The following is a 10566-nucleotide window of genomic DNA, read 5'->3' as shown; positions in this document are numbered from 1 at the left end:
CAACAACATATAAAAAGTGTAGGGACCACGAGTCAGTAGATGGAGTTGTGAAACAAAATACAAGACTTACATAGAACAAAACACTAAGATAACGCTACTTTAAACCAATCAAATAATGTTATATGAGAAATTTAAAACAAATAGCGTTGTGTTATTAGTCTAGGATGCAAGTATTGGTAAATCTACCTAGAGAAGAGGTGTTTGTATGTGCAATCGGAAGCATCATGTGGTCCAAATACCTGTATTGAAGTTTTTCATCTAGTTTAGTGCTATCTTATATACGTGTAGGTTGTAGCTACAATTTATGATAGGAGTGTGCTATCCACATACTCCTTTTTACTTCTCACACACCCTTTGTTAATTTTTGTCTGTTGATTTTCTTCAATTCATCTGATCCGACGGCCGAAAACCAAAAAGGTGTGGAAGAAGTAAAAAATGGTGTGTGGATATCACACCCCAACTCATGAGAGGTTCTTCTCCTTAAAATCACTAGTGGTTTTATGGAAAAGCACCAAAAGTGATTTGTAGAGAAGCACAACTCCTTTTCCCCATAAATGATTAAAGCCCTCTTATAATTACTTTCCAAACGGACCCTTAAACTTTAAAGTGTGGAACTCACTTGTTAACAAATTCATAGGTTTTTTCTCTATTAAACGTCTTTCATTCTTTCTTGCACGTTAACATCCCGATTGAATGAATAAAAAGAGAAACAGAAATCTAATGTCAAGTGTAATCCGAGAGAATTAAACCTTTTTCATTAGCAGCATATAACCATGAGTACAAGACCAAGAATTCCTAGTCACATACAAAACATGCACTGCACGTGGGAAACTAGGGCATATATTACAGGAATAATTTATATATACAAAATTGGTCATTCTTCACAAGCTTTAGTTTGCCTGTCATGCAGGGCCTGCTGATGCTGCATACGGATGGCGAATACAACAGGCCATTCTCTTCCAAGGGGGATCGTGGTTGCCCTAGGCTCGTCCATTTCTGTCGCACCTTGTCAAAAATTGGATTTTCGACCAAATCTTTCGCTGAGGGCCTCCAGACTGGATTTGGATCCAACATGACCTGAGAGATTTATCAAAATGTAATGCAATCAACGACGCTATCGCGGGGTTCATTTAGTAGCACAGACCAACCAAGAATCATAGAATGCTACGTGTAGAATGCAACCGATTTCTTAGAAAATTATCGATAGTAACAGAACAACTTGACTATATAAATCCAGTAATAGCATTCATGTCAACTGAAACAATGGATATGCAGAATCACAGACAATGGTATAGTTAATATGATTTCAAATGAAAGGGTCACGGGTGTTTCATCTCAAGAGCCTTTTACTAATATAAGCAGGCAGAAACTCAAGTGATCATCATCTCCATGCTATTCTCACTTGTAATTATCAACAAACCTCATCACAATACACACAATATGATACCGTACATCCTAAGTAATGGGGTAGTTCCCATTAACAAAATTTCGAATTCCAATTCCAAGATCTTCAAGGAAAGAAAAGGAGGCGGTAGACTGTTAATTCATTCATTCTTCACAATAAGTGCTCATACCGCAGGATAAGTAGATAACTCAGAAATACGTAAACAGAAAACAAATACCTTTTCCTTTATGTAATCCAGCATGAGAAATGTCATTCACGCATGAAAATTAATTGCAACAAATACAAATAACAAAAGTGAAACAGTCACAAGTTCACAGCTATGTTACCTGGAGTAAGTTCTGAAATTGCAATGAATGACCAGGTAGGAGTGGAAACTTTCCCTCCCTAAGATTTAAAATTTGAGGCCCTGATTCTGGTAAAGGTGAACCTCTAATCAGCTCAAAATGGCGACTCCCAATGAGAAGATATCGGCCTTGTCAAGATCATCACATTTCTCATTCAGGATTTCTTGAGGCATATATCCAGCATCACCCTCTTCAATTGGTAGGCTCTTCTCAAGTAGAGTTGCACATCCAAGGTCACCAAGCTTATAAACACCATTCTTCACATTATATTATCAGGTTTTACATAAGTGAACTATTCCTATCCCATGTACAAACTGCAACGCTTTTGCAATCTGTACACATTTTTATACGGGAAATTAGCTTATGCTAGCAGAAGTGAAATCCTTGTCAAGTTAAAAAGAGCTCGAATTAATCGAAGACTACAGCCTGGGAGATACGAGATAGTATCTCAGATATGTGTCAGTGCATGTGAGTGTGCATGCATGCCAGAGTCTGTGATATGAATATGGACAAACATTATAGAATCAAGCAAGCAAAGAACGGATCTCAACACCAAAACTAGAACATCTAAAACATTCATACAGATCTCTAAAAAGATGAGGAAAACAGAACACAAAAACAAACACACACACATACTTGAATATATTAAGATTTTCGAAAATCAAGAATTCATGATTGAATGCACTCTGTTGATGCACAAAATCAGCGAAGACTTTGGTACAACAGAAAGTGTCAGGTTTTGTGACCTTCGCTTGGTTGCTTCGGTCACTAGTGAGGATAAGTACGTAAATGAATAGAGACAGAGAAGCAAACACAGGATGTACGTGGTTCACCCAGATTGGCTACGTCCACGGAGTAGAGGAGTTCTTATTAGTAGTGAAGGGCTTACACAAGTACAAGGGATCAAGCTCTCAATTTAGTGAGTTCTTGTGAATGATTTAACACAAATGGCATTAGGCAATATTGTGGGGGAATGACCCCTATTTATAGAAAAACTTGTAGCTTTGTCACATTGACATGTGTCATGTTATGATTGGTTCTTGATGTCGACACGTGCTGCGCTCTGATTGGCTTCTAATCTTGACACGTGTCGAGTAGTGATTGGCCTCCTGGTCGGAGGGGAACTCTTCTGGGTCCTTGACAGTATAGCGTTGGCCGGTGCTCGGTAGTTTCGGGATTGGTCAAGTATGGTACAAACAGTGCTCCCCTAAGTTCCCGAGTGAGGGAAACTCCTCGGTTGGGGACTTGCAAGATCCAATCCCTTGAGTAATCACGAAACTTCTAAGTACCGAAGTGTGGTCTGATCTTCATCTGCCCTTCTCTGGAAGTACTTTTCCTCCATCCGGGAATGGTGTATTTAGCTGATGTTGACGCACAAGGTAATGTATCAATTTCACTTGAAGCTTAGTTGTAGTTTCGGGCTTAGTCAAGTGTGATACAAACCCTATAGTAGGAGTCCCCCAAGTCGCCGAGCTAGGAGATCTGCCGAAAGAGGTGACAGACAAGGTAAGCAGTCAAACTTCCAAGTAAGCAACCCAGGATCAGGGGTTTGACGTCGGCTTCCGGTTGATTGTTCTCATTCTCCTTGTCTCTCATTCAACTGCCAGGATAAGGAGAAGCAAATGGATAAGAGATGATATGAGATACTTTTGCTTTTGAAGAAGTAACTTTCCACAGGCTTATTCTTGAACTGTGCTGGAGGGTTTTCTGATGCCCTTCAGAGTATAAGGCCGACTCAAAAATTTGAGGGTCAAAACAAGTCCATCAAATCTAGAGTACGTTCGACCTTGATGATATGGGATACTTTTGCTGTTGACGGAATAATGAATGTGGTATGGAAAGGTGTCGTGCTGTAGTGATCTGTTTCAGCTCACCGTTGAACCTTCTGCTTCAATCTTTTGCATGGCAGAAGTGGTGTGCAACCTTTGCATTTAAATGGTCCTTCAGAACATTCCTTCATAGTGACTCATCCACGCTTGGCAGCTTCAGTGTAAAGAGCCAATATCTGATCAACTGTCATGAGGCATTTGCCGATGGAATTCGTGACCTTGACAGCAATTGAGGATGGGTACTCGAGAGCAATGCTAAGTAAGCAACCAGGCAAAGGCTCCAGGCAGTCAGTTCCAAATTGGAGGTTTGATTTCAGGTTCCGACTGACTGCTCTCTTTCTCCTTGTCCTGCAGGTGTGGACAAGGACAAAGACAAAGACAGGGAGAAAGCATGATATGGGATACTCTTGCTTTCGACCCTGATGATATGAGATACTCTTGTTCTTGGTGTGGCTTATTTGCTGAGGTATTATCGGGGGGAAATAAAGCTGAGTATTTCGAGAGGTTATGTTGAGGGTGCCTTTTCGAATGCGAGAAAGGGTTGAGCATTTTTGCAGGTTTTCCTGTCCGTTGAGGAGGGAGGTCAATGTATATAGGGATTTCCCAATAACAAGTAGTAATGCTATTCCTTTACCCTTCTTGGTCACAGCAATGTAGTGGGAGCTGCCAGCTTCACATGTTTTAATTTTGTCAGAGCACTTTGAAAAAGTGGTATGTGGTATCTGGAAAGCTGATGTTACGTGTGAAGATTACAGACAAGCTTTATCTAAGGAAATTTGGCTCTCGAAGTTCTGAGAGTTGTGCCTCTTCGGTTTTCGAACAAGCAATCCCGTCGAGGATCTGACTCTCGAGATTCGGAAAGCGGTGCTACTCCGGTTTTTTAGAAAGTAATTATGTTGGGAGTCTTTTCTCGAATGTGAGTAAAGGTTGGACGTTCTTGCCAACCTGTCTTGCCGCAAAACACGGAGGTCGACACACATAGGGACTTTCCAGTTGTCAAGCAGTGGTGCTGTTCCTTTACCCTTATGGGTAATAGTAGGGTAGCTGGAACTTCGAAATTCTCGTGCCTAAACTTTGTCAGAGATCTTTGACAAAGTTATATGTGGTACCCGAGGAGTTGATGGTGCATATGGAGAGCGGTGATTGAACAGTAAGATTCACGTGCTTTCTACTTCACCAGAAATCTTCGACAGAGTGCCCGTAATTTCCGCAAAGCTGATTGTGCATGTGACAGGTGCTGACGAGGCTGAAAAAGCAGGTGCTTCTTCGATTTCTGAGATCGGCCCTCGTGGTCTCTGAGCAGCCCAGCTTTTGAGAAAGCAAACGCCTCTTCGATTTCTGAGATCGGCCCTCGTGGTCTCTGAGCAGCCCAGCTTTTGAGAAAGCAAACGCCTCTTCGATTTCTGAAGCTCCGTCGAGTGCAGATTTTTATAGAGGCTGACATTAAGTTCCACAGCACACTTGAATCTCTACCAGTAGAAGCTCATTTCTTGCACTTCTAAGATCTTGATTTGTCTGACCTCTTCCTTCTTCAACACATTTGAAAATGTCTGGACCCTCCGACCGTCGTTTTGATTTGAACCTTGGAGAAGAGACAGCCACGCCTTCTCCAGACAACATATGGCGCCCATCCTTCATATCCCCTACTGGTCCTCTTACCGTTGGGGATTCTGTGATGAAGAATGATATGACCGCTGCAGTGGTGGCCAGGAACCTTCTCACTCCCAAAGATAACAGACTACTTTCCAAACGGTCTGATGAGTTGGCTGTTAAGGACTCTCTGGCTCTTAGTGTTCAGTGTGCAGGTTCTGTGTCTAATATGGCCCAACGCCTATTTGCTAGAACCCGCCAAGTTGAATCATTGGCTGCTGAAGTGATGAGTCTCAAACAGGAGATTAGAGGGCTCAAGCATGAGAATAAGCAGTTGCACCGGCTCGCCCATGACTATGCTACAAACATGAAGAGGAAGCTTGACCAGATGAAGGAATCTGATGGTAAGGTTTTACTTGATCATCAGCGGTTTGTGGGTTTGTTCCAAAGGCATTTATTGCCTTCGTCCTCTGGGGCTGTACCTGGTAATGAAGCTTCAAATGATGAACCTCCAATGCCTCCTCCTTCTGGGGTTTTGTCAAGTACTGAGGCTCCGGATAACCACCCTCCGGTGCTTTCTCTTTCTGGGGCTCTACCGACTGCTGAGACTTCCCCTAAGCAACCTTTGTGAAGGCTCCCTTTTGTTTGTTTATTTTGACTCATGTATATATACATATTTGTGGCTTATCGAAAATATTAATAAATAAGCTTTGCTTCATTTCAACATATTGTGTTAAATACACCAAAGCCTTCTTCATAAAGTTCTTTGAATTTTTGCTTTTGTTGAAACCTGTATTGTTGAAGCTTTGTGAGTGAAGCATGTAGTTTGAGGTAGTGTTCCCTTAATTTCCCGAGTGAGGAAAACTTCTCGGTTGGAGACTTGAAAAATCCAAGTCACTGAGTGGTTGTGAGACTGCCGAGTATCAAGGTGCAGTAGCATATGGTGGGAGTCCCCCAAGTCTTCAGGCGAAGAGAGTTGCCGAATGAGGTGTCTCGCGTGTTACTAATTTGTCAAAGTAACGAATCCTTGTTTCGATGTCACACATTCGTATATGCTTTATCTAAAAATATTTCCAACTTTTGTGTGTTTGATGCTGCATGCTATTGACTAGACAAGATCAAGTGCAATTAGTAGCTTTTCTCTCTTTTTCATCTTTTCTTTGGTGGAATTGCTTTTCGTTTCCACTAATCAGCCTGAGTGGATGCAAGATAACACCTTTCTCTATAGCTCAGATTGCAAAGTCGTCTTCATGAAAGTTTTTCCTTATCTTGTGAACTACAACATATCCAAATTTGAGATCCATCGGAGTAGTACAACTTCAGAAATTCAAGTATGATGAGTAACTGTTCATCAATGTTCTGTTAATCCGTCAGACTTGTTGTGAGCTTCGAAACTCCATTTTCTCTTGTTCAGATCAACATACTTTCTTCATCGAAGTTGTTCCTCAGCTTGTGAACTACAACATATCCAAATTTGAGATCCCTCGGAGCAGTATAACTCCAGAAATCCAGGTATGATGAATGACTGGTTATTATTTTTCTGTCAACCCGTCAGATTTGTTGTGAGCTTCGAAACTCCATTTTCTCTTGTTCAGATCGGTATGCTTTCTTCATTGAAGTTGTTCCTCAGCTCGTGAACTACAACATATCCAAATTTGAGATCCCTCGGAGCAGTATAACTCCAGAAATCCAGGTATGATGAATGACTGGTTATTATTTTTCTGTCAACCCGTCAGATTTGTTGTGAGCTTCGAAACTCCATTTTCTATTGCTCAGATCGGCATGCTTTCTTCATTGAAGTTGTTCCTCATCGTCTCTTTCATAACATATCAAAAATTCAGAATGAACTAATGGTTAAATATTTCCAGATCTTCGAAACATCACAGCAGCTTCGAAATCTGCAAGAATCCGACTGTCATGTTTGGAGCTTCAACACTTTAATTTCCGTCGCTCAAACAGAAATGGTTCCTTCTTGAAAGTTGTTCATATGCTCAAGAACTATAGGGTGTCCAAAATTCAGCTCCATTGGAGAAGAGCAGAGGTTGCAGAAATTTGATAGATGAAAGGAGGCGGAAGAGGGAGAGAGAGAAAAAGTCTCTTGGGTTGGATTTCTATTTTGGGGCAGATTCCAATTTTTGTAGCACCTTCATTATTGATGAATTGCTTGTACTTTTGTCCATTATGAAACTTGGGACTTTGGCTTGTTGTTGGATCTATTATAATATGTTTGGGAACATATATAAGTGAATAAATAAGAAGGAAAATTTTGGGCCCTTGTGGGTGTAAAACAAAAAATGTTTATGTTTACCCAAGTGTTTTTGTACAAGTTCAAGGGCATCTTGGGTTTTGTGAACAAAATTTGTTTATTTGGAGCAAGGTTTTGTGTTGAAGCTTTGTAGGTGAAGCTTTGGTGTTGAAGCTTTCTAGGTGAAGCTTTGATGGTGAAGCTTTGTAGATGAAGCTTTCTAGGTGAAGCTTTGATGGTGAAGCTTTGATGGTGAAAGTATGTAGAGGGAGCTTTCTAGGTGAAGCTTTGATGGTGAAGCTTTGTAGATGAAGCTTTGTAGATGAAGCTTTCTAGGTGAAGCGTTGATGGTGAAGCTTTGTAGATGAAGCTTTGTAGATGAAGCTTTCTAGGTGAAGCTTTGATGGTGAAGCTTTGTAGATGAAGTTTTGTAGATGAAGCTTTCGAGGTGAAGCTGTGATGGTGAAGCTTTTTTAAGTGAAGCTTTTCGGGTGAAGTTTTTTTTTGGTGAAGCTTTTTAGGTGAAGCTTTGGAGGTGAAGCTTTTCGGGTGAAGCTTTTTGGATGAAGCTGTTTTTTTTTTTTTTTTTTTTTTTTTTTTTTGGCGCTTGACACGGTCTTCATTTGCTTGTTTTGTAGTGACTGTGGAAGACGGATTGCTTTCTGATTGAGAAGGGTTCCGGCATCGCTTGCTATGAATGTAAAAGAGTGAGGGCTGAGTTGGCTAAATTACCTCTTTATTGAATTCATTGCCAAATGGCCTTCATTACATAGGATGCCGAACGGCTATAGCTCAACACTTGTACATCGTGAGTCTATTTGTAGTAGTACTTCAAGTGATCAGCGTTCCATGGATGGCCAAGGGTCTTGCCATCGGAGCTTCTAAGTGTGTAAGAGCCAGGGCGACTGATGCCAATGACTTCATACGGTCCATCCCAGTTTGGACTAAGTGTGTCTTCACTCGGGACTCTGTCGCAGAGTAATCTTTTCTTTAAGACCCAGTCTCCTATTTTGAAAGAACGAGGCTTGACCCTAGAGTCATAATAGTTGGAGATGCGCTGCTTGTAGGCGACATTCCTCAAGTGAGCTTGGTTTCTGTGTTCCTCGACTAAATCCAAGTTGAGGGTGAGTTGTTTGTCATTTTCACTTTGAATGTAGTTCTGGACTCGGAATGTTGCTTGCTCGAGCTCAACAGGGATAACCGCCTCTGTGCCAAAGGCAAGTGAGAATGGAGTTTCTCCTGTTGAAGTCCGATATGAAGTGCGATATGACCAAAGAACTTGGGGTACAAATTCTGGCCAACAGCCTTTAGCTTTGTCCAAGCTGGTTTTCAAAGTGCGCTTGATTATTTTGTTGATGGCCTCAACTTGTCCATTAGACTGGGGATGAGCTGGAGAGGCAAAGCATAAGTTGATGTTGAACTTAGAGCAGAACAACCTGAACTTCTTGTTGTCGAACTGTCGCCCATTGTCAGTGACTATCGCATTGGGAATGCCGAATCTACAAAGGATGTTCTTCCACACGAAGTCTTCTATCTTTGCCTCAGTAATGGTTGCCAAGGGTTCTACTTCGGCCCACTTTGTGAAGTAGTCCACTGCAACGACTGCGTAACAGACTTTGCCCTTCCCTGCCGGCATTGGGCCGATCAAATCAAGTCCCCACTGGGCGAAGGGCCAAGGGCTGATCATAGGAGTAAGAGGCTCTGGAGGGGAATGAGGAATAGCCGCATATCGTTGACATTTGTCACATGAGCGGGATACTTTGATGGCATCCTGGTGGAGTGTTGGCCAGTAATATCCTTGGCGAAAAGTCTTGTGTGCTAGGGACCGAGATCCAGCATGATCTTCACAGACTCCCTCATGTATTTCCCGAAGGACGATTTCCGCCTCGGCAGGCGTAAGACACCTTAAGTATGGCAGGCTAAAACCTCGCTTATAGAGTTGATCATTGATGATCAGGTAGCGGGTAGACTTGTATCGAATTTGCTTAGCCTGGACTTTATCATTTGGGAGGGTGCCATGAGCAAGGAAATTATAGATCGGGGTGATCCAACTATCCCCCTGTTGTAAGTTGCATACTTCTGCGGCCATGGTGCTTGGTGTTGCCAACAGTTCGACATGAATTTTTCTTCCAATCTTGTCTTCCACAGCCGAGGCGAGGCGAGCCAGGGCGTCTGCATGACTGTTTGCCGCTCGAGGAACTTGGGTGATCTGGTAGTGGAAGTGCTTGAGCAAAAGTTGTGTTTGCGCAAGATATGCTGCCATGGAGCTGTCCTTAGCATCAAAGTTGTTGGTAACCTGGTTGACCACCAATTGGGAGTCACTGAAAATATCAATTTGTTTAACCCCGAGGTGTTTGGCCAAACGTAATCCTGCTAGAAGGGCTTCATACTCGGCCTCATTATTTGATGCCTTGAATTTGAAACGAAGAGCATACTCCATTGCTACTTTGTCGGGTGTAGTCAAGACTAGTCCCGCTCCACAGCCCTGTTGGTTGGATGAGCCATCAACATACAGACTCCATGCTGGGGTTGTTGGTTCTATCTTCTGAGCTTCCGGGGGTAATGAAGCCACTGCTTCAGGTGTAGAAGCAATGTCAACCGGATATGTGAAGTCGGCAATGAAGTCTGCCACTGTTTGGCCCTTCTCAGCTGGCTTTGGTTGGTAGGAGATGTCAAACTCACCCAACGCTATTGCCCATTTGATCATTCGCCCTGAAGTGTCAGGACTTTGGAGTATCTGTCGAAGAGGATAATTGGTAAGCACGATGATGGAGTGCGCTTGGAAGTAAGGGCGGAGTTTTCGAGCAGACATGACCAATGCCAGAGCCAATTTCTCAATGTTAGAGTACCGTGTCTCCGCATCTTGTAAGGCTTTGCTAGCGTAGTAGACAGGTCGCTCAATATTCCCATCCTTTCGAATGAGAACGGAACTTACGGCTGAAGCTGATACCGATAGGTAGATAATGAGAATGTCTCCTACCTCGGGCTTGGAGAGTAGAGGGGCTTTACTCATGTACTCCTTGAGGTTTTTGAATGCCTCGGCACATTCATCAGTCCATGTAATGTACTTCCTACTTCCCTTAAGTGCTTTAAAAAAGGGAGCACATTTGTCTGTGGCCTTAGAAATGAACCTGGTTAAGGCTGCCACCTTGC

The 10566-nt window shown here is 42.5% G+C and overlaps 1 long non-coding RNA gene across 1 annotated transcript; it reads left to right on the top strand.

Annotated features, from left to right (window-relative positions):
* The first annotated feature begins 5880 nt into the window (after positions 1 to 5880).
* LOC139194597 (uncharacterized) lies at positions 5881 to 7441 on the top strand. Its single transcript, XR_011579591.1, has 3 exons — positions 5881 to 6680; positions 6764 to 6861; positions 7037 to 7441. It is a non-coding gene; the product is annotated as an uncharacterized lncRNA (long non-coding RNA).
* Positions 7442 to 10566: the final 3125 nt, after the last annotated feature.

This window comes from Malus domestica, chromosome 03 (genome assembly GCF_042453785.1).
Source record: "Malus domestica chromosome 03, GDT2T_hap1".
Classification (NCBI taxonomy): domain Eukaryota; kingdom Viridiplantae; phylum Streptophyta; class Magnoliopsida; order Rosales; family Rosaceae; genus Malus; species Malus domestica.
This window is presented reverse-complemented; position numbering and strand designations above follow the sequence as displayed.